The sequence below is a fragment of the Zootoca vivipara genome, chromosome 1, assembly GCF_965207765.1.
Source record: "Zootoca vivipara chromosome 1, rZooViv2.hap1.1, whole genome shotgun sequence".
NCBI classification, from domain to species: Eukaryota; Metazoa; Chordata; class Lepidosauria; order Squamata; family Lacertidae; genus Zootoca; species Zootoca vivipara.
This window is the reverse complement of record NC_142582.1, coordinates 45,382,399-45,406,780: the sequence shown is the minus strand read 5'-3', so window position 1 is coordinate 45,406,780 and position 24,382 is coordinate 45,382,399. Positions and strand designations below refer to the sequence as shown.

General features: G+C 43.3%; 1 long non-coding RNA gene across 1 annotated transcript; it reads right to left on the bottom strand.

Moving 5' to 3' along the window:
• Positions 1-598: 598 nt before the first annotated feature.
• Positions 599-23,421, bottom strand: LOC148687537 (uncharacterized). The gene is made up of 3 exons (XR_015946750.1): positions 23,242-23,421; positions 3,699-3,984; positions 599-918 (listed from the first exon to the last, which is right to left on the bottom strand). It is a non-coding gene; the product is annotated as an uncharacterized LOC148687537 (long non-coding RNA).
• Positions 23,422-24,382: the final 961 nt, after the last annotated feature.

Below are 24,382 nucleotides of genomic sequence, written 5' to 3'. Positions count from 1 at the left end.
CACAATCTATAAAGACATGACACACAAGGGGAAACGGAATGAAAATGTAGAGAGAGAAAACAAGTTCAAGCACAGGTTCTTAAAATTGCAGTTCTTAATGTAGGTCTAGAGCTGGTCAGTGACTAGATGTGAGACGGCCTTAGAGCCCTATGTGTTCCGCCATGATGGAAGAAAGGTGGGGTGTAAATAAATCAGGATACCAGATCACTGGGCTGTGTGGAAGCCACTGCTTCTCAGATCAATCCCATGCATGTCTGTCTGAATACTGCACACACAGTCTTTCCAATCTGATCATCCTCACCTACATGTTTCTAGTGTCATGGCATGACACGAAAAAGCCATGGGGGATTAAAACACAGATAATCACTTCCCATGCAACTTGGGTGTTTGTCCATGTTCAAACACACACATATGCAAAGTGTGCTGCAATGAGGGATGGAGGAGAAATTCAATTCAGTTTTCATATAAAGTTTCATATAAAGCTGAATCCATCAAATATGCTCTTTCCAGAACAACATGAGAACTCCGAACTAAATAATACTCACTTAGCTGAATTCTGTTCTGAGTTCTCTAACCAATGTTTACAAAAAATGCATCTGTTAGGGGAAAATGTGCCTGAAAAAAATGACAATATAAGTGAAAATAACATAAAATGCACATGAGGGGAAAATGCTTGCAAAAATGTGTACACTAGTCAAAACGTGATACAACATTGGGTTTATTTGGATAAATTTGCACTATAATGCTGAAGAATTATAATGATTTAAAATAAATAAATTGAATTGTTGGAGAATGAATTTCAGATTGGGGGGGGGATGAGAATTTGCAGGTCCTTTCATCCCTAGCTGCAACACTTTGGAGAATTTACAGTTGTTAAGAATTCATTCAGTTGTTTGCCAGATGTTGATAAGTGCTTGTCTGGAATGAAAACATATGATATAATTAATATTATGGGCACTCTGCTTGTTCAGTATCTGATATCAACCAATGAGTGGAGGGGTGTAACTTTCATTTAGTTAATACTTGAACGGATCGGATTTTAAAAAATTAACCCCACCCACCCTGAAGTGATTTATTTCTGCATTCCCATGATGTGGCTACCCTCATGCCTGAAATCAGCCTAACCATTTCAGTGCACAAAATGAGCATTCCCCTTCCCCCCCCCCCCCCGCGCTTCAATTTATTACTGGGCAAACTTTTCCACGAAGAGGATCAGATCAGTTTTAAGCTGTCCATCAAAATTCGTAGTTCAGACAAGGTAACATTAGGCCTTTGAACATGTTGTTTATTTCACAATATATACCTGACATCACCTTAGGCTAGTGTGCATGTGTTTGTATATGTTTTGTTTCCTTAGTCATCCTTATCTCAAATATTTTGCTTTCCTTATGTTTTTGGATTTCCTCTGACAGTGATCTGGGGTCACTGCAAATCAGAGACTTGTTTGCATGGGGTTTGACGTCACCAAAATAGGCAAAGATGGAAGAGATAGGCCATGGGTGATGGTGGAGTTGTGAAACTTACCACATGCCAGAAATATCTCACATACAGTTCTTCAGTGGGATTATCTCCGAATATCCACCACCAAGAGGCCTTTTAAAAATAATGAGGAGCCGAGTGAACGGCCTTGGAGCCTCTGCTGCTCCCCACAGCAGATCTTCACCCTCCAATGCAAGGAAGGCGATGGGATTAGGCCAGGCATAGGCAAACCTGGCCCTTCAGATGTTTTGGGACTACAACTCCCATCATCTCTAGCTAACAGGACCAGAGGTCAGGGATGATGGGAGTTGTAGTCCCAAAACATCTGGAGGGCTGAGTTTGCCTATGCCTGGATTAGGTAATGGGAACATGATGGAGGGAGGTCAGAACAGCCAGCATTGTTCCCCTCCCACATGCATTTGGCATTAAACACCTGAGTATGGTTCATGCAACCTTAGACTTGGTGACCAAATGTAGCCCTTCGGACCTCTTTTGTAGCCCAGGCTCCACCCCTTCCCAAGACACATCTCCTCTCTGCAGGCCTCAGCCATACTTTGGACCCCTTGAGTGTTCTTGCCTGGCAAGAATACATCCTTAAACTCTCTGAATGCCTCTTGCTGACCTGGATGGAGGGTAGAGTGCTGTGGGAGAGCCTGTGTGACCTACTGTACAACGGTAATTCACACCCGTTGTTCTGCCCACTTTTGCCCCTTGCACCACCTACCATTAGCATATGAAGCCAACACAAGGTTGCATAGAAGGGAATGTGGCTCTCAGGCTGAGTATGTTTCCCCATCCCTGGGGTGGTGCCTCTGTGTAAACATGGCTATATGTCAGCCCAGCGGCCGGCCTACATGTATCTGAGGCACTCAGATCAGCACTGCTGGCAACTATAAACTTGTTCCTGTTATGCCCAAAGCTGTGCCTGACAGATTTAAAAAGAAAGTGGGCAGTTCCAGGGAGTGGTACATACCCTCCAACATTTCTCTGATAAGGATAGGGACGTCCCATTCCATAATGATAATTTTACTATTTATACTCCACACATCTTACTGGGTTGCCCCAGCCACTCTGGGCAACTTCCAAGATATATAAAAATATAGTACATTAAACTTTTTTAAAAAAACAACCCTTCCCTATACAGGATTGCCTTCAGATGGCTTGGGGGTTGGATAACTCCTCCATTTCTCCAATGAAAACAGGGATGTACTAAGGAAAAGCAGGACATTCTGGTATCAAAGCAGAAACTGGGACGGGTTCTCTAAATTAGGGACGTCCCTGCAATAGGGACACTCAGAGAGTCCAGTGGTGCAGTTGGATAATTTTTTACTCTAGATTTGATACTCTTAACACCACAGCTTCCCCTTTAGATAGTCATGTGTATCACTTCACTTCCTTCAAGATGTGTTAAGTCAGTCCTGTGGTGTAAATGAGCCCTCATTCTGCTCAGTGGGGGCATGGACTTTTGCCCTAATGCAGGCATCCCCAAACTTTGGCCCTCCAGATGTTTTGGACTACAATCCCCATCATCCCTGACCACTGGTCCTGTTAGCTAGGGATCATGGGAGTTGTAGGCCAAAACATCTGGAGGGCCGCAGTTTGGGGGTGCCTGCCCTAATGGCACCACTGACTGCAGGTCTTCAAAAAATACTGTTCATCTGGAATGTTTGTCATTACATTTTGTCTTCTAGGAAGCCAGAATGAAAGCATATCAGCAATTTCCAAATGGTCCAGTTTAGCACAGCAGTATTATTTATGTGGAATGTTGTCTTTTTCTTTTGGGAATCTGTATCTGTGTAAAAGCAGGCTCAGACACAGCACATTGCACCCAGTGCTGGAATAATGAATGTAGACTTCAGATTTCCTGTACTAGCAATCTCAATCCACCTGTGGACTGGTGGACCAGTGGGGGATTTTTTTTTCCCTCCTGACCCTTTCCGGCGAATCCTGCAAACCAGGGTAATGTTCCCCAGCAGGACACCTGAAGTGTCATTTGCCAAGAGTAATATGTCACCCATGGAACACGAGAATTAACAGATGGCACCCCCTAGAAACTCCAGCTTTAAGAAGCTGCCAACTGTGACAGAGTTTGCACAGGGGGACTGTCAAGGCAATTCTGTTCATCGTCATACTAATGTATTTGTAGGGGAGAAATGATTGCTCTTCTCTGCGACCGCTGACATCTTCTTTCACACACTTTACTCCTTGCCCAGTCGTACCTCAGCAAAAAGTTCTCGGCTTGTCAGACAGCATTTATTTCTCTGTGTCCTAAGAAGTCCTTGCAGGAGGAGTTTTTCAGGTCCTTTGTGGAACCTTGCTGCAGCATGGACAGTAATGAATCGAGTATATTTAAGCCGCTTGTCTTGCAGATTGCAAGATTGTTACTCTTTGCCAATGAAAAAAAGAATTCACTCATTGATTCACTTTCTGTTCACTCAGGCCGATTATTTTACAGAAGTCCTTTATTCCCAAATGGTCCCTCAGTGATGTATTGAGCTGCGCATTCTGCAGAAGAAAATATATGTGAGAATGTTACTTTTAAGGATAACATTGATTTGCATATTGTAACTAGCTTACGGTATACAGTGACAGTCATGACCTGGGGTATTTTAACTACTTGCCTAGAGAAACAAAGTTTGTGAACGATTAGCACAGACATGATGCTGCTGTGGGAGAAGGGAGGCACAACTCTCAAGATGGAAGGCTGACCAAAAATTGCCTCCCAAGCTTATTTTGTACAAATCAAATGAAATTTGGCCACATTTCAGGTTAAAGGATCCCATTGCTACAAAAATGAAGGCTGCCTGTTGCCTGGATCTTCCGCAGCTTCTCACAGAACATCTACATCAGGCACCCCCAAACTTCAGCCCTCCAGATGTTTTGGACTACAATTCCCATCATCCCCGACCACTGGTCCTGTTAGCTAGGGATCATGGGAGTTGTAGGCCAAAACATCTGGAGGGCCAAAGTTTGGGGTTGCCTGGTCTACATCATAAGTGGGGAAGTGGATCTGGCTGGTTGGCCAGATAGTTCTTTCCCCCACCCCGTGTCCAAGTGGGGGGGGCAGGGTTCCCACCTGACAAGCTACATGTCACAATAGCGCCCAGTGACCCATCTTTGCCTGTGTGGTTTGAAATCAAATATTGAGGGCACTGGGAAATACAGTGTCAGATGTAGGGAAGGTGGGAGTGACTTGGCCAAAATGGCCTCATGAGCCAAATGGAGAGAGCTGGTGGGTGTAAGTTCTTATCCTCAACTGAAACAAATCCTTAATACGGCATCAGTTTGAGGCTTGAGGGGGCCCTTGGCAAAGCTAGGCCCCTTCTCTGTCAGTGGGTTGAGGCCCTAGTGGGTTTACCTGGTTCTGCTGGTAGCACCCCATGCAGTGTGGAGCAGCTGGATCTAGTCACCATTTTAATTTCCCACAATGCCTCAGAGAGGTGGGGGTCAGGGGGCATTGTGGGAAATTAAAAGGATGACTGAACAATCAACCTGGCACTGCTTAGAGTGCTGACTAGAAGGAAGGAGGGTCAGGATAAGTGTCACTGGTGGGCCCTGCTAGATTTCTGGGGCCCTGGTAACTGCTCAAGCATGTTGTGCTGTTGCTGAGCCTCCCTCCATACATGATATTGGCTCATCATTCGCTGTAAGTAGGTATTATGAATAATAGCTTTGTATAAACATTTCCAATGATAATTCTTTGGCAGAGAAGTTATGCTCAGGGAGTAGGCTTTCACACACACACACACACACACACACACACACACACACACACACCACAATTGGAAGAGAATTTACAGTGCCATGTTTCACATTTCTGCATCTCATGAAATATGGCTCATGGAGAAGTGAATGCGGTGTTACATCCCATCTCATTGCCCCCCCCCAGCCGACATCTAGTCTAAAATTAGATAGTAAGCTTTTGGGGACAGAGACCTTTCGTTTCCTTTCTTTACTCTAAGTGCCAACAAACACTGTGATTCTTTTGCTTCATGAGACTTCTGACTCCACGCAGATTTTACAAGGAGAGGAGATGCCATGTTGAAAGGAGGAAATGATAAATGTTTGTGTTTGTGCAGAATTAAACTTATTTGTCAAGTGCCACCTGGTGGTTCAAAAGCATGTGGAGTTTTGCGGTCTTATGCAAAAGGTGAACCTTTCCCTTACAAATGAAGTGGCTTCCTTGATTGTGCCTGTATGGAATGCTTATCAGGGATTTTTCTTCACATATTAATTATGTTTCACATACATGACCAGCTAGAACAGGATCATAGGCAGAATAGGTTCCTGAACTGAAACACACTGTAGCCAGCATGATCAGTTCTAGTATGTTAGTATAATTGTGAACACTAGACCAGGGGTTCCCAAAATGTGGTCCATTCAGGTAGTCTGTGGCATGTCTGTTAAGAATGGTGGACACAGTGGCTGCTTCATTGTTCTAAGAACCTGGTGGTCAACTTGGAAGCAGAGAAGGGTGGGTGGGAGGGGGGCACTTGAAAGGAGGGGAGAGGATTAGCAGCATAAAGGACAGAGTGGGAGGAGCCAGCTTGAAAGGAGTGGAGAGAATGAGGAGACACAAAAAGAGTGAGAGGAAGCAAAAACAAAAGCAATTAAAATCATACAGCTTTACATTTCAACAACAGGCAGACAAATCATGCCAATACCATCAGCAATTTTCAAGTGGTCCACAAAAACATTTTGGGGGTCACTGTATGAGGCAATTGTTGACGTTATTGCTGAGTCAGACCAGAACTGTATTGTCTGCACATGGGGTGAATGAAAGGTAGATTTGTGATCTTCTGGTAGATCTCTGAGTGACACTTAGTAGAACAGCAACTGTTTCCCATTTGCTTAACTATAGATACAACAGAATTACTCCTCCTCTGCCCTACATTATACTGCTGAAAGGAAGAATGCTTCCAAATGGAAGGTTTTCCAGCTGTGAGCTACCTACGTAATGTCCCATGCTTCAACAGGTACATCCTGCTATCTTCTGTCATGTCCACATTCACCCACTTTTTGCAGGGCAAAGACTGGCCATTCCACTGTACAATATCTAGTGTGGAAGTACCTGAAGCAACCTGGGGTGGAGCGTAAACCTGAAGTGGATTTTTGTGAAGAAGGAATGGGTTCGGTGCCAGAACTGAACTGCTCAGTTCTATTCCGGCACTCAGAACAAATGGCTAGGCTCAGAATTCTTCAATTCTCAACATTTGTAGCTGGCTTTGGTTCTAGTAAAAAAGACTATAGTCCACTGGCCAGAAGCCTTAATCGCCCTTGCTCTAAACTGACTGGCAACAGCTTTCCAGGATTTCATACAGGTACCTTTCTCAGCCTTCCCTGAAGATGCCGGTGGTTGGATTTGGCCGCTTTTGCAAGCAGAGACTGGGCTATGTTCCATTTCATACAGTTCTGTGGAAAGACCCTTTCCTGCTGCTATTCTGCCATGTTAACCTGGTGAGATTGCTCTGAAAAATAAGCCTCGAGCAAATATATCTGAGAGGCGTTTTCTGTAGTAGCCCTGCCTAGCGTGGCTCTTCACCAGTGAGAAGGAGCACAAAGAGGTTAAGAAGGTCAGCCCCCTCGGATTCCAGTTGCCAGGCGGGATATGGAGGATCAAATGTTCTGGTTAGGTACACCTCACACCTATTTAGGCCTGCACATGGACTTGGAGCGGCTTCATACTCGCACAAAGGCAGGAATGTAGCACATTGTATCTCTCACACAAGAGGGGGGAGAGACGTGACCACTGGTATGTGACCTTCACTGTTGGGCTGCACAGGTCCCACTCACAGGTCCCTCTCTTCAGGATGCGATATGGAAACCAGACTCAAAGGGAAGAGAGAGGGAAACAAAGGAAACTCAGTCATAAGAAGGCTGCTCTGTTTTTCTCCCCTCTTTATCTCCAGGAACAATTTTCCCTTTGATTTTGCTTGGGTTTGTGGGCCGAGACACTGTTCCCTTTTCAAGGACTTGCCCTTGAACTATATATCCCCCCCACCCTCTTTCCTAAGTGTACCAGTTGACTCAGTGAAAAAGGAAATGGAGCATTTTGGGGTGTATTTCTGTTTGTTCCCAGCTCGTTAACTATAGCCCAATGTGGCTCTATGCATTGAAGGCACATATGTCTGCAGCTAATGTATCATCAAGCAAAAGAGCTATAAAGGGGATATTTTAGAATCTGTGAGCTCCTCCACATGACCTGTGGGGGGGAATGGGTGGGTTAATACAACAAAGAGCATTCATCCTGATTTGCTTGCAGCATGTTTATCCCATTGATAACCTGTTCATCCCACATTTTTCAGTGCATTTCCATGTCACTTGCCTAATCACAAAAGTCTGTTTCTTTTTTAAAAATCAAATTTGTTGTGCTAGTTCAGCAGAGCTTTTCAATCCACTTTAAGTCACTTTTATTATTAACAGAACAGAAAAGTAGGATATACCGTATTGGCCTGAATATAAGCCACAACCAAATCTAAGCTGCACCTTTCAAATTCAAGGTGTGAGGGGGGGAGAGAGAAAAAGACAATACTGAATATAAGCTGCTCCCTTAAAATTCCACAGGCACTCACACCCATTCTATTTTACCATATTTCTGTTTCAGCAGCAATATTGTAAAAGCCAATTTTTGTAAGGTCGTGAATTTAAGCCGCATTTTAACTTTTCAAGGTCAGAATTTTTTGGGGGGTGGGGGGGTGGGGAGTGAGGCTTATATTCAGGCCAATATGGTAACTAATGAAGATTTAAAAAAAAAAAAAAGCTCAAAATGTATATGCAAAAAAACTATAGTGGTTCTCATTTGTAGGTTGATACCCTGATCAAGGAGTAGGGTTGGAACAGTGATCAAACCCTTTGGTATTCCTGCTTATTTTCCCCACCCCACCCTAAAGCAAATGGTGCTTAGTTGTCATCTTAAGCTTGGACTATCTAAAGGGCTACGTTCTCCCATATCAAGCTACCTATTGTATATGCTACGATCATCAATGAAGTATTGGAATTCCCCATTTTGGGGCTTTCTTTCGGCCTTTGCTGGTGAGGATACTATCAACAGAACTGCTGCCTGCACATTTGGCAGCCGGCAGGAGGCTGGCTCAGCCAACAGGGCTGAGCACAGGGACACCACCACTCAATCCAAAACCTGCACAGCTGGGCATAAAGAGGGCTTAGCTTACATTGGCTGTCAGGAAAGAGAAGCATGTGAAGTCTGCTGATAATAGATGGAAAGCAGAGAAACCACTTAAAAATCAAATGCATATTCTAGCCAACATGGCCTTTAAATCCACATTACATACCGTATGCAGAAAATCAAACTAGGTGAGAATCAGGTGGGGGGAAAGCCAGTAGTATCATTATAGTCATTTCACCAGTAAAAGGAACTCTCTTATGCATATGTTCTCACTTTCCTATCTCAGCCAAGCTCTGTATCTGACTTGTCCTCAAGTAATTTAAGAAGCAATAAAAATCGGGGCAGGTGTCCTTTTCATCAAGCAAAATTATCAGGTATGGGTGATGATGACCTGTAAAGATCAATAAACATATTTATTACTTAAGGGGTGTGTGTGTCTCCAAACAGCTCTCAGCACCCTTAACAAACTATCATTCCCATGGTTATTTGTGGGGAATCATGATCGTTTAAAGAAGTATTATACTGCTTTAAATGTATAGTGTAGACAGAGCTAAAACAGCTCTGTTGAAATATTTATTCTACCAGCTTATTCTAAAGATATCACAGTAGCTTGTGTAGGATTCTCGAGCAGTCGCTCATCAGACAGTACTTAAGACCACACTTACTAAACTTCAACAGAACTGCATAACTCACCATTGGACCATTCTCAGGCTAGCTCCAAAGGCATTGTGCATATTGACAACACACCCATATGTTTGAAGCTGAGCCTATGGCTATATTTGCTACCTGGGCTGATCATATACTAGGTTTGGAACAGGCTGAACCGAATTGATCATAATTCTAATTCCTCTATAAGCCCTTAATTTTTAGTTTTGTTTTGTTTTCAACACTGCTCAGTTTTACAGCAATGTACAGTTTTACAGCAATGTACAGTTTTACAGCAATGTACAGTTGTGCTTTGTTTTTAGGACTTTTGTTGAATTTGTACTGTTTTTATGTAAACTACACACACACACACCGCTATATGAAGACTGGTTTACAAATTTGATAAATCAATGATGATTTCTTAGAGGGCAGATCTACCCTCTCAATCACCCATATCATGCTGCTCTTGATTTAGAACAATAAACAAGATGCCTAAAAAGCATCCTGGCAGAAAATATGCCACAGCCCCACACTGGTCACACTTAGGGCTCATCCACACTTTTGTTTGCCCTGCCACTTTCCCCAGAGATAAGCTGTGATTTATTTCTGAATTGGAACAAACGGCAATGGGGTTTTCCATGGATTGCTGTTTGTCCCGATTTAGCACTAAAGAGTGGGTTTTCTGGGGGAAAGCATTTGGGCAAAGGCAAAACTACTCGGACCTGTACCTAGAAAGCACAGGACAAGTCTCTCTCTCCCCCTCTCAATCACACAAACACACACACACCTGCCATATAGATGGGTGTGCGAAAGATCAACTTTCTGTCCATTTGGAATTCAGTGAATTATATGCTTACTGGACCCCCTTCCCAATAGCCAAGCATATGTGCCCAAGATATGAGCACAACAGCAATGAAGTAAAGCAGAAATAAAATCTCTCTCAACCACTCAAACGACTAGAACAAGTCTAAATGTGCCAAACTTTCCCCAGGCTTATATAGCTAAGTAGATGGGATTTTTTTAATGGTCCCCAAAAGCCAGCTTACTCTTCTCACTGCACTGGAAAAGTCTATTTCCTTCCTTGTTGATAATGGCAGTGATGGGTTTTATATAGTCCCATAAAACACCACTGAGGCCCATGTGTCTTATCTGCATGGAACTTAGATAATAATAGCAATCATAAATACTTCTCCCTTTGGCAGTTGGTTCCCTTTCCAAGGCCTCAACAATACACTTGGTCAATTAAGTTTCTCAAAGTTCCCTGAAGGGGGAAGAGAATGAGCTATATAGAGTGATTTCTCTAAAGACACACAGGAATCCTGTGACCAAACAAGTAGTAAATAGCCATGGAGCGAAAGCAAATACAGTACTTGCAAGTGTTCGAAACTCACAAGCAGTTCACTCCCATACGGGTCTATGCAGAGGCAAATCCCAGAGTTTAGTGGGGTTTATTCTCTGGAAAGTGAATTTGGGATTGCATCCTAACTTTTCATATTTTGCCAGATCTGGCCCCCGGGCCTTAGGTTGCCTACCCCTGTGTTAAGCAGTGCTTTTTTCGGGGTGGGGCATAGGGGTATGCATACCCCTAAACATTTTGTGGATCTTTGTACTTTTGTCCATTTACTGTATTTATTTTTCCTGATTTGAACTATAATATGGTCATTTTCTTGAGTCAAAATGAGAGTACCCCTAAACATTTTTTAAGGGGGAAAAAAGCACTGGTGTTAAGTTTTAAGATATTGTGCTGCAGTGCTTAAGAGTTCTTTGCAAGTATCCATTGTAAGGGAAGAGGGTGGGGGAGGGAACCCAAAATTAGTGGGTTCTGCCTGCCATTGGCTCTGGCACCACTTTGCCTACCGTTGGCTCTCCTACCCTCCACTGTGTCAACCCTAATGGGAACCAGCCACTACTGAGACAAGAAGAAGAGTTTGGATTTGATATCCCGCTTTATCACTACCTGAAGGTGTCTCAAAGTGGCTAACATTCTCCTTTCCCTTCCTCCCCCACAACAAACACTCTGTGAGGTGTGTGGAGCTGAGAGACTTCAGAGAAGTGTGACTAGCCCAAGGTCACCCAGCAGCTGCATGTGGAGGAGCGGAGACATGAACCCGGTTCCCCAGATTACGAGTCTACTGCTCTTAACCACTACACCACACTGATATTTTCACCCAATTTCATGCCAGACTGGATGGACAGTGAAATTCCTAGACTTCTGTGTGAAGCATCGGTATTTTGTAAGGCTATAGTTAATGTCTTTTAGAAGATTTCTGAATGCTACAACTGGAGGATAGGTTTTGTCAAAAGTTGAAGAGGGCTCTTCAAACAATCCTTTGCACACTTAAGCAACCAAATCCCACCAAACACACTGGGACTTCCTTGCAAGTAACCCTGCATAGGAATTCTGTCCTGTTTATTCTTAGGGTGGGGAAGCAGATACGCAGGAAGGGGCATTGTGTCTGCTTTTTATTTAAAAGAAAATGGCATCACAAGCCCATTCAGCCACGTGGCATTGCTTTTGTGGGGATATAAAGCCTCTACTTGGGGGTCTGGCATGCAAGATCAAAAGCATCTTCAGAACACTTTGATGTTCAGGGTTTTTTGTGTGTGTTTTTGCTTATGCTGCCTGTGGTAATGTAATGGCACATGAATCATGCAGAATGGCCTGACATTTGCTTATTTTATCAAGTTCATTGTCAAGGTACAAGTGAGTGAATCAGTAAGATGTGGGATACTGTAATCTCAGAAAATCCTGTTTAATAACAAAGTTGATATTTCACATCTCAGAAACACAATGTACAATGCTTGCCTATATATCTTGTTTCCACTGATGTTTCCCAAAGAAAGGAGAGAGTAAGGGTGTAGCTAGGAGAAGGGGGGGTGGCTGCATAAAACAGAATACATTTGAAATACATTATTTTCTCCAATGAAACCTAGGAACTATAGTTTACTCCTAACAGAGTTGCAATTCTAAACAGTCTTAAAGAACTCCAGTTCCCAGGGTTCTTTGGAGGAAATAATGGGCTTTAAATGTATGCTGTGGATGCTGCTCCCACACCCTACCATTTCTGCATCTGGACTGAGGCTATGCTTGTTAGATGAAGAGGTTTATTTTACTTTCTTTGCTCACACTTACATACAGACTGCATATAATCCTTCCAGAATTCTCCTAAATCCTTGGGTGGAGCAGTCTAAGTTTAGTTCAGAGCATTCTGGAATCCTGGCCTGGATCAACAAATGGATCTAACAGAGCTGTTACATCCATCCTTTTCCCAGACATATAACATGCAAACGTAACTAAAAACTCAGAACAATTTAAAACACTTCGGCAACTATATAAGGAACCTACAACTACTATAACAAAACCACAGAACTAAAGGAGTAGGACAAGACTGAATGATTGGTGTTTGGTTCACAGGTACAGCTCTCTATTGACTATTGTGCAATTTATCCTTGTGATTTGATATGGTGCAGGATAGAAAGGCACTGAGAATTTGTTGTGAGGCTGGATGTTCTTAACCAGACTTTCTCCCTCAGCAGAGCTTTAGTTTTAACTTCTCTCTGGTGGCCTTCAAGGGCCAAATTGATTGCATAGTTCCATAGAGAACATGGAATAACAAACGAGTGCCACAAAGAAGAAGGTCCTCGTTTGAACCAGTTGGCTCACTCTTTCTGTTAGCAAATTACTGGATGACTGCTTTTGCTTCATCCTAGATTATCCAGGAGGTCTTTCCACCAATCACTGTGGACAGTCTTGATGGTTGTCTGAATGCATGCATCAGCTTGTGTGGCAGCCTTCATGCCCTGCAGAGAAAGAGCTTTAGGAGTGGCCTAGGAGACCAGGAGGTTGGCATGTGCCCCTGCTTTATTTGTAGATGCATGATCAGTAGCCGTTTCGGATATGGGATGCCTGGAAACACCGTCAGCTGGATTGCCTTTACCTGGCTAACAGATGGTGCTGTAATTTAAGCATCCAGTGCTCAATGTGAACAGGTGGTTTAATAAAGGATGGATTATGATCAGTTATGATTGTGAATGGGCAGCCATATGTGTATGAATGAAAAATGAAAGCATGCCCAGGCTACTTTATTTTTAAAATTTCTATACTGCCCTTCATTCGATGATCACAGAGCGGTTTACAATATAAAAACACAAAAAATGTATAACATAGTGAAACGACAACAACATTACCTTCCACACACACAGTTTAAAAGGCCATGGATAGTTTATTTAGCCATAAGCCTGGGAGAAGAGGAATGTTTTTGCCTGGCACCTAAAGATATGTGATGAATGCACCAGGGAGCCTCCCTGGGGAGAGCCTCTGGCGGAGGAATGGGAGTGTGGAGGGAGCGGGCCACCCCCGGCACCACTATTCCAGTAGGGTGCCATCCCAGCGCCCCCCGGACACGTGCCATGCACCCCCCATGCGCCGGGCACCTTGCCCCCACAGGCAGCACGTCACCCCTAGAACACGACCACATCCCTGTGGGTGGTGCGGCGTACCATGCCCCTGGGATGTGCACCACGCCCCCAGGATGCACGTCACGCCCCCAGGGGGTACCAGCCACACCCCCGCCTGCTCTCTGCCCCCTGGTAGTGGAGCATGCAGCTTTGCCACTGGGGAGAGCATTCCACAAATAGGGAGCCAACACAGACAAGACTTGTCCTTCTGTTGCCTCCGTCTAGATGTCTTGCTAAAGAGACACATGAAGAAGGGCCTGAGATGATCATCTCAGAGTCCGCATAGGTTTATATGGGGAGAGGTGGTCCTTGAGGTATAGGTCAAAACCAGGACTTTGAATTTGGCCAGGAAACTAATTGGTGCCCAGTGCAGTCAGGTCAGTATTGGTGTTATAAGCTCAAACCGCCTTGCCCTGGTGACAGACCTGGCCACCGAATTCTGCACAGCTGAAGTTTCTGAACCATCTTCAGAGGTAGCCTCATGTATAACACCCTGTGGTGATCTAATCTAGAGGCTACCAGATCATAGACATCCTTTCTGTCTAAGAATATTGCTGTTCTGTGGGAGAAAGAGCTTTGCTGGCATATGCAACAGAAACATGGACATCTTGATAGACCTGTGAGAGTACAGACAACAAGGTCAACAAGGTTGGCATCCACTACAAGTTCAGTTCTCTTCCCTGGATCAAGGTACAACATAACAAGTGCATTTTTAAACTCAATAAAAGCAGTTTGAAGCTTTTCTGGCCATTCCCATGTTCGATCCATTTTTGTAAGATCCGAGAGAGGCGATGAGATTGTAGCCTTGATATAAATTGGCCACAATTGTTTGCAATGTCTAACAGGCTGTGAATCTCAGTAGGATTAGTACGTATGGCAGCATTATGTATAGCTGTTACTTTGTGGGGATTGGCATACAGAATATGCTGCCCAAAAAAAATTCAAAAGGGGGTATTTTTGAACTCACATTTGCTTTGGTTTAATGTGGATTTCCCATAGGCATATATATTTACTGCTGTGCTCTGTAGTGGTGGCTTCTGAGGGAACACATCGAGCTGTCCCATTCATGGATGCACCCGTGTCAAATAAAACTTCAGTGTTACGTCCTTGAATGAAAATGTGATGACAGGGCAGGCAATTCTGTTTAGAAGCACTTGTTTGTGCAGAGCATACTGTGTAAACCTATGTCTCCCCTTTCTCTTTTCCTTGGCTTATAACTGTTTGGTGAATAGCCAATTTGGTGAGTAGAAATTTCTGACCCCCAAATTGTGGCAGACTGTGCCTGTGACGGGACAACTGCCTTCATGGGGATACAACCCTCCATAATTGTAGCAGGTTATCTGAGATGTTTTTAAGGACTTCCGCTGTGCTTTGGAAGATTGAGGGCTACCTTGAGGATGCCCCAACAGCTTCCGGTTAGAATGCTTCTGAAGCATATGTGCAATTTCTTTAAAGAGACTTCCTGTCTCTCTGACATTTTGTTTGTTTGCGCAGAGTCCAATATTTTGGCGAGGGATATCTGGGTCTTATGGGGGGGGAATGCTTCTGGAGTATTGCTGAAGAGCATCCTTGTATTATTTGTGATCTCAACTTATGACCTGTGTTTGCAAAGTCGCCAGATTGTGCAAGGAGGCATAGATGGGTATGACTTTTGCCTTCCTTTTGGTGTGCCTGTCAAAAACTATGCCGCTCAAAGCCTGTATTTTTGGGTGGTTTAAAACACTTGCTTTTTCATAATCATCACTGTCTCCTGTGTCAGGGAATGTTTTGAAAATTAGGTGCACTTCACCACCTGCAAAATAGAGGCATGGCTCTTTTGATGGGGGCCTCATTGTCTTTCATCACAAGAATTAAATTTTCCAAATATTCAAGCCAGAGTTCCCATCCAGGTCATAATGTAGATGCAACAAGATTCATGTATATTGTGAAGAATTGGGAGAATATCCTACACTCTGACTGACTGTCTTTAGACAGGGAGCAGGGAAATCCCATGGAAAATGTCTCCTGTCCCACCTCTGCATGCAGGACTAAGATTATGCAGTATGGAAGATGGCTGCTATAATTAGAATAATTGGGTAGCTTAATATGAAAGCTTCGTAAGCAGAAAAGCAAATATGTTAGTTGGGAGGCACAAAATGCTTGTGTAAGCAGTTGTCAGGGTGATTCTGTTATCTGTTAGGGTTTGGTAATAAGGATTCCCCTTCTTCCTTCCTTTGAACCTGGACTGAGGCTGCACTTGTTAGATGAAGAGGTTTGTTTTATTTGAGAGCTCTTTCCTGCCCCTGTGTGGTGAAATTCATCACATTCAACAAAACGTTAGCTCAGTTGACAAAGGAAAACTCTGAGCCGCTGCATAAAAGCGGCTTTTTATTTCAACAGGAGCTTTAAATACTGTATGTGGGGGAAAATGTTTCTCACTTAGAGATAGTTTATGTAAGCCAACTACATGTAATGCTAAATTGTTTTACTGGAGGGCTGGGATGGGGGAGAAATTTGATGCAGTTTGTATTTAAAGGTAAACCTACCAAATTCACACTTCCCCCCCAAAAAAACCCAAGCAAACAGCTACCCAGTGAAATTCATATTTCTCTTAATTTTGCCCTGCAGATCTCCAGCCAAGTAATGTGTACAAAAATGCATTCCCAGGATTAAAGTAAGCATTGAAATGTATATTTTATTTTATTTATTAAACACATTATTTTATATTTTTATTTTTACAAAAGGTAACTCAGCTTCGTGAAAACAGTGTTTGATTATGACTGAAAATAGCATACAAAAATGCATTGTATGAAGGGGAATGCTTAGGAAAGTGTGTGTGTTTCTGTTGTGCTCTAGGGAATCTTCTTACACTTCCAGTGTCAGTAGAAAGTGGTGAACACAATTTCTTAAAGCCAAATTGATAAAAGCTTACATATGCTCAACAATGTTGCAAAAGAGACTAGTTGGCTTGGCAACTGTGTCAATAGAACATGCCCAAGTATCAGCACTTGACCTGCAGGGATTGGTGACAAAATTTGCAAAGGAAAAGGCACACAAAGTGAGATTTTGATGTACCTGAAATTGAAACTTTTAAGAGACTAAACTTTTTAACGGCATTTTTTCAAAATGATTTGTGTGCTAAAACTTTTTATTTTGTACACCGAGGTATGACTGTATTTGAGAGAGATAGCAGTTCCAAATCTTGTGCATTTCATTTTTACTACATCTGTTTTTAAACATTGAAGTTAGCAATTTGTTTTGGCAGAGGGTGCAAGTAGGGCGCTTTGCCTAGGGCACGAAATAGCTTGGCACCTGCACTGACCAGACACAGAACCCCATTTTTGTTTTATCTTTAATCCACTAAAAAGCTTAATAACATTTCAGTTCAGTATGTTTTCGATATCCCCTTATTTTGATCCCCCAAACATTTAATCTTTTTAAAAAATATATATATTTCTGGCTCATTGGGAAATATGCCCCTGTCTAGAAAACTGAGTTTGTATGAGGTGGACTCATGTGAGCGGTTATCAGCGGTCACTGTTCAAAAACACATGACTGTGAGGTTAAAAGACTGTCTTAAATGTGGTGAGTGAGTTCCAGGAATGGACTCTAACTGTACTTTATCTCAGAAATAAATCGTCTTCTGCAATGCAAGTGCTGACCTGAAATGGTGCTGACTGAAAAAAACAATAACAAAACAGCAAGTTCACTCAAAGATCATTGGGTGAATATTTCCTTCTCACTCACCTGCCATACATTCTTCCAACTTTTTCCAGCATTGCTTCAGAATGAAATGAAGCCGAGGGTGGGGATGGAAATGGATGACTTTCCAAACTGTCTTTGGGGCCTTTTCTAAGCCTTTTGCTATGGGCCATTCATTCTTCTCCCCCCCCCCCCCACCACCACCACCACCTCTCTCTGGTGTTGCATGGGTTAAATAGCATCAGCAAGAACAAGAAAATGTTGTCAAAGAGAAGTTCTTGGTGAGGATGCTGGACTAGATCCACCAGGGCTCTCTTCTTATATTGTATGCATCTTCTTATGTACCCTTTAAGGCTTTCCCTGCAGCTTGGTTCTTAGGGGGATGACAGAAGCAATTAAAAGTACATAAGTATGTATCACTGGTCTTAACAAGGTTATTTCCATGCACTTTTTGTTTTGACAAGCTTTTCCAGCTAGGTGAAAAAGGTCTCTCTACCTTAGGTGATTATTCTGTAGTGTTTTAAAACCTCTTTAGTTGTCATTTTTGGTACTGTTTTTAAAGCTGCTTTTGTTGTTGTTGCTGTGTAAATTGCCCTGGGAGTCATGTGGGAGGTCGTTTATAAATTTCACACACACACATATCCCAAGTACATTTTGTGCATTTTTCAGCTGTTATGCATCCTCTTCAAGAGGCCTTGGGAAATGTGTGTATCGTAATAGAATTGTAGAGTTGGAAGGGACCACGAGGGTCATCTAGTTCAACCCCCTGCAATGGAGGGTTCTTCCACCCAACATGGGGCTCCAAACCATGACCCTGGGATTAAGAGTCTCATTCTCTACTGACTGAGCTACATCTTGACTACTTCTTTTCATTCTCTGGGCAACATACATAGTCTCCAAGACACATGTCCTTGTTTTCTACCTCTTGTTCAGAAGTGTGCAAACTGCACCCTGCACGCTGCCTTGGCCCATTGCCTCACATGACCCCACAAGATCTTGGTAAGCCCATGGTAAGCCAAACAGCAGAAAGAAGAAGCAAAGCTCTGTATAAATATTAATTTTTCCTGCAGTCTTTAATAAATATTAATTTTTCCTGCAGTCTTTAATAAATATTAATTTTTCCTGCAGTCCTTTCACCGTTCTCAGCTGTTGGATTAAAGCTGCAATCCAATATACATTTATCTGAGAGTAAGCCTATTGAACTCAGTAGGATATACCTCTGAGTAAACATGCACAGGCCTGCTCTGTAATGTTTTGATCAGTTAAAATCGGAGCAGTTAAAAAGTTAACTTCAACAGTAAATGGATGCACAAACATCAGGTAAAGGAACTTAAAATTATTGGCAACCTTAATCAGGTAGCCCAAGATCACTCTTACATGATACCCAGTTCCTTCCTTCCATGTTTTGCACTTTCATTAATATTTTGTGTTTACATTCAACAATGCTGTGTTAAAGAGAGAGAGAAAAAATGTGCCTCAAGTTCCACCTTCTCTACCACTGCCTACATCCTTGTGACAAGCAGCTATTGCACACTGTGGAAAAGTTGGAACATTTAATTTTTTGGAGTTTAAAGAAAGTCCAAATAGCTGAGCTCCATCTGTCCGATGGAGGCTTGACATGGTTGCAAAATCTATGTACTCAGAGTCGTGTGTGAATATAACTTTCAGGGTGTAAAAATATGTATGAAACACGTGCACTTCTTTATATTAAAACAACACAGGCTTTCAATGACACTGAAGGAATATATTCATGGAGTCCCCAGAGTCTGACAAAACTGATCTACCAGCAGCTTCAGAAATACCAAGGGCTTACATTTGTGTGCCTTTCAGCCTCTGCTTGCTTGAACTAAGGTTCTTCCTTGGGGAGCAACTGAGTGCTGTGCTATTCTGTCCATCTGCTGCTTGAAATTTCTCTTAGGAGCACTCATTTCACTTCCTCATAACTTCCCTGATAACCCTCTCCTGTTGTTACCATTGGGCGTCATAAACTCTTGTGTTACGTTCCATGAAACACTGAGACGAGTGTGTGTGTGTCTGTCTCTCTGTGCGCATGTGTGTGCGGTGGTTGTGAATATCTACAGTTTTTGTAGACAGAGGGAGTCTTGAGAGAATCTGAGGGTCAGGAGCCAGGCTGGGAAATGGTGATTCGTTTTGGCAGTCTGTGGAGCAGCTGCAAAAATAAAAGAAGCTTTTTAAAAAATATAAATAAAAAGTGCACCTCTCATAGCTCTGCTATGATGCCCAGAATATTCAGGACCTATGAAAGGACAAGGATGTCCACAGATGGAGGGTTGACAGGTGTGGACCATTGACTAAAGCAGGGTAGCCAATGTAGCACATTTCGGAAATTGTTGAACTTTATCTCCCATTATCTCCTTCATCTGCCTTGTCGTGGTGAGGGGACTTGAATATCTCAGAGAAGCTATGAACTATGCAATGCAGGACCACCCAGGATGGACAGGTCATAGTGGAGAGTTTTGACTAAATGTGATCCACCTGGAGCAGGAACCGGCAAGCCACTCCAGTATCCCTGCCAAGAAAACTCCATGGACAAAGGCTGATTGCTGAAGAATTGATGCTTTTGAATTATGGTGCTGGAGGAGACTCTTGAGAGTCCCATGGACTGCAAGAATATCAAACCTATCCATTTTTAAGGAAATCAGCCCTGAGTGTTCGCTGGAATGACAGATCCTGAAGCCGAGGCTCCAATACTTTGGCCACCTCGTGAGAGGAGAAGACTCCCTGGAAAAGACCCTGATGTTGGGAAAGATTGAGTGCACAAGGAGAAGGGGATGACAGAGGATGAGATTGTTGGACAGTGTTCTTAGAATCATAGAATCATAGAGTTGGAAGAGACCACAAGGGCCATCCAGTCCAACCCCCTGCCAAGCAGGAAACACCACCAAAGCATTCTTTCTTGTAGTTTGAATCCATTGCTCCCTGTCTGCTTCTCTGTAGCAGCAGAAAATAACCTTTCTCCCTCCTCTATATGGCATCCTTTTATATATTTGAACATGGCTATCATATCACCCCTTAACCTTCTCTTTTCCAGGCTAAACATACCCAGCTCCCTAAGCCGTTCCTCATAAGGCATCATTTCCAGGCCTTTGACCATTTTGGTTGCCCTCTTCGGGACACGATCCAGCTTGTCAGTATCCTTCTTGAACTGTGGTGCCCAGAACTGGACACAGTACTCCAGGTGAGGTCTGACCAGAGCATAATATAGTGGTACTATTACTTCCCTTGATCTAGATGCTATACTCCTATTGATGCAGCCCAGAATTTGAATTGCATTGGCTTTTTTAGCTGCTGCATCACAATGTTGACTCATGTCAAGTTTGTGGTCTACCAAGACTCTTAGATCCTTTTCACATGTACTGCTCTCAAGCCAGGTGTCACCCATCCTGTATTTGTGCCTTTCTTGAAGCTACTAACTTGAGTTTGACCAAACTGCGGGAGGCAGTGGAAGACAGGTGTGCCAGGCGTGCTCTGGTCCATGGGGTCACAAAGAGTCGGACATGACTAAACAACAACAAATCTCCCATCATCCTGATACTGGAAGGGGCTAATAGGTATTCAAGTTCAACAGCATCTGGATGCAGGGGTGATCTAATACATTTTATTGCCTGAAGCTAATCAGTAAATCCCCACCCCTACCCCAGTATGGTACCTTTGTCACCTGTGGCAGAATATCCTCCCATAAGCACTTCTCTGGATAGTTGGTTACACTTAGTTGGTTAGAGCGTGGTGCTGATAACATCAAGGTTGCGGGTTTGATCCCCATATGGGACAGCTGCCTATTCCTGCCTTTATGATCCTCAAAGTCCCTTTCAGCTCTACAATTCTATGATTCTATTATTCTCTCTAACAACAACAACAACAACAACAACTTTATCCCTGGTGTGTTTACAAATCAGTTAACTAGAAGGAAGCAAAATCGGGGGCAACATGATGCTTGGGTAAATTCTAGCAAATGGCCTGCATACCATGACTTTCTCTCTGCATATTTAGAGTCCTTTTTGGCCTGGTTGAATGGTTTTTCTCTGTTCCCTACCAGCTCATTTGCTGCTGATGCCCCCAAAACTTTGAAATAGCCATGCAAATCACAGAGTTCCTAATGTACTTGCAAACCTTAAAAAAAAAATCATCTCACACTTCTTCCTAGCTCCTAAAGTTGCTGGGTAACTCCTAATTCTTCACACGTTTCGCTCTACTTGTGTTAGGCTAGTCATTGCTAAAAACAAAAGTTCCTGCAGGCCATTCTGTTCTCACCTTCAAAGCTGCGTGACTTCCTTTTCTTCCCTATTAAGTTACAAAGCTCAGGTGAGGTATTTGCGAGAGGGAGAGAAAGATCTGATTCTTTCACTTCTGATCTCAGAAACTCAACTAAAAGAGAGAGATACCATTTTGGACAGCAAAAACAGCCTGCTGTTTTAAGGAATGCCTTGCAAATGTAAATAGCTTTGTTGTCCTTCAAGCTCCACCCCACCACTCTTTAACCAATGATGGTGCAGGGTTTGGTTCTCGGGTTGAGCCCAAACAACCTTTCTAATGTGCTTCCTACTATGCAATAGGTCATTGGGAAGTATGAGCATATTACCCATAGCCTGAGCAAACTTAAATGTCTTCCACACATACTTCCAGTGAAAGAGCTTCTGTGAGTGCTCTTTCATGTGCAAGTTTTAAAATGGAGCACCCTTGACCCAAATCCAAAGATAGGGCAACACTGGCATAAGGCATTGTAATCTTGCACATGCCCTGCCCTCCCACTTCACCTTTCTCATTAACATTTATTCCTGTTTTTGTTTCCGCCACTATTTGCAGCCAGCCTGTAAGATTAGTTACGGTATCTCTTCACCAAGCTTCATAATTATCTTCTAGGGTTTTTCTTTCTGGAAAAGCTTCTTCAATCCACAGCACACCATTTGTCTCTGTTATTATTATTATTACTATTATTATTATTATTACTATTATTATTAATTATTTATACCCCGCCCATCTGGCTGGGTTTTCCCCGCCACTCTGGGCGGCTTCCAACAAATACCAAAATACATAAAAATGTCACAGATTAAAAACTTCCCTAAACAGGGCTGCCTTTAGGTGTTTTCTAAATGTCAGGTAGTTGTTTATCTCCTTGACCTCCGATGGGAGGGCGTTCCACAGGGTGGGCGCCACTACCGAGAAGGCCCTCTGCTTGGTTCCCTGTAGCTTTGCTTCTCACAGTGAGGGAACCGCAAGAAGGCCCTCGGCGCTGGATCTCAGTGTCCGGGCTGAACAATGGGGGTGGAGGTATATAGGAGTGAGGCTATGGACTGAAATCAGATTTTAGCACAGCAATGCAATCCATCCAAAACGTGAATGAATTCAACCCATGAAAGCACAAACAAATTAAATGCATTACATTCATATTTGCACACATTTATATTTGAATGAACCTGACCAGTTAAGGAGACTGAAAGCAACCCCTGGTAACCTTTTTTTAAAAAAAGTGATCAGTAAAATATCCACTAGACACATTTTTAGCAGACCTTGAGGAGAAGCCAATTCTACTGTGTAGAAACGTATGCAGAATCTGGAACTAATTCAATGGTCTGGCTTGGACTCCAAGTGGAGCATACATGCATGGTGAGGCCTAGATCGTATCTCCACATCACATTATTAGACCTTACTGTGCAAGCAAGGAGACTTCCTGCTCTTGAAAGAACAATAGCCTTTTAGACACTTTGACATGTGGGCAGGTGTCTCCATGTTCCTGACGTCTGCTGGGATATCTTGAAACCAACTTCCAACTGCCGGCAAGAATTACAGCCCCCATGACAGGATTGTAATTCCAGCTGGCAATGCCTACTTACCTGGCACTGGAGACTTCCATTCCTTCCTCCCTGGAACTTTAAATGCTGCTGCTACAACATTCCAGGGGCTGAAATGCAGTTTTGCCAGGATGACTGAATCCTTTGTCTGTCTGACAGGCTCCTTGGAGACCTCCAGTTTCCAGGGTACCTAATCACCATACAGAGAGCTCTGATGCCATAGGAAAATGGCACTTCCCAAGGTCCCTGGCATCTGGGGTGTTGCCATAGCGGTGTTCCAACAGGCACCATGCCAGATATGTGAGAAGGGCATGGCCTGGCAGGCTACAGAGCTTTATAGGCAGGGGATAAGGGCATGGGTGCAGCCAGGATTTTTGTTGGGGGGGGGCAGGACTTTTGTTAGGGGGGAAAGAACTGACATGATTGGTCAGTTAGTTAAGTATTTCTATTATTTCTGTTGTTTTACTTTACCTGCCCATCCCTTGGCTACGCCCATGGATAGAGGGCTTGTGGGCTGGGGCTCACAAACAGCTGTGTGAGCTGCTCATACACTGTCCTGGTCACACCATCACAGTGATGTAATTGGGAGAACAGGGGGATTAGAATTATTTATCTGCTTAGCTTGTTTGTCACTTCACACAACTTACAAAATAATAGTACAATAGGCAGTGCAAAAATACTTAAAACCAGTGTTTTTTTCCTATAAAAATGTTTAGGGGTATTCTCATTTTGACTGAAGAAAACCACCATTTTATAGTACAGATCAGGAAAAATAAATACAGTAAATTAACAAAAGTACTGCACAGACCCAGGTGGCACTGTGGGTTAAACCACAGAGTCTAGGGCTTGCTGATCAGAAGGTCGGCAGTTTGAATCCCTGCAACGGGGTGAGCTCCCGTTGCTCGGTCCCAGCTCCTGCCCACCTAGCAGTTCGAAAGCACATCAAAGTGCAAGTAGATAAATAGGGACCGCTCTGGCGGGAAGGTAAACGGCGTTTCTGTGCACTGCTCTGGTTCGCCAGAAGCAGCTTTGTCATGCTGGCCACATGACCCGGAAGCTGGCTGCGGACAAACGTCAGCTCCCTCGGCCTATAGTGCGAGATGAGCGCCGCAACCCTAGAGTCGGACACGACTGGACCTGATGGTCAGGGGCCCCTTTACCTTTACTGTACAGATTCACAAAA